Source organism: Capsicum annuum, chromosome 3 (assembly GCF_002878395.1).
Source record: "Capsicum annuum cultivar UCD-10X-F1 chromosome 3, UCD10Xv1.1, whole genome shotgun sequence".
NCBI lineage: Eukaryota > Viridiplantae > Streptophyta > Magnoliopsida > Solanales > Solanaceae > Capsicum > Capsicum annuum.
Genome location: NC_061113.1, coordinates 22,351,533 through 22,352,150, shown reverse-complemented (window position 1 = coordinate 22,352,150; position 618 = coordinate 22,351,533).

The window sequence follows — 618 nt, the reverse complement described above, 5'->3', positions numbered from 1 at the left end:
CTGTATCTGTAAAGCCTACAAGCGATGATCTTGAAGATGGAATAGGGAACTTGTTTAAAGAGTTTGATGCCATTATGGAGGATTTTCCTAAGAATACTGATATCAATAAAGATGAACCAGGGAAGAAGCTGTCGAACTGGACTTCCACACTAATCATAACTCCCCGATTGAAGTGTTAGATGAAAGAATGAAATTTAACTTTTGTAAAATTGGTGGTAGTTTGAATGAGGTTCGGTACCCATATTTTAAGTTTTATTTACCTCATTTTCTCTTTTTATGTTTCCTAAAAGGCTTAGACCTGCACTAGTGCAAATCGTAGCCAATGTCCGTAATGTTGTAAATTTCAATGAAAGCCTCCCTTATTGCAAAGATATTTTTTTTCACTACATTATTGGATCACTATAATCTAACTTATGTTGTTTATGATTTCAGTAATAATAATTTAAAACCTGCCAATGTCATGTCATATCAAGAGCTAATTGAACAAATCAAAGCAAATGATGCCGAATAGGAGAACTTTGATGAAGAAACAATGGCCGCAGAATGATTAACAGAGGAACTAAAAGATTTTGAGGAACGGGAAAAGCCCAACCTAGAAAAAATCGTGATAGTTAATCT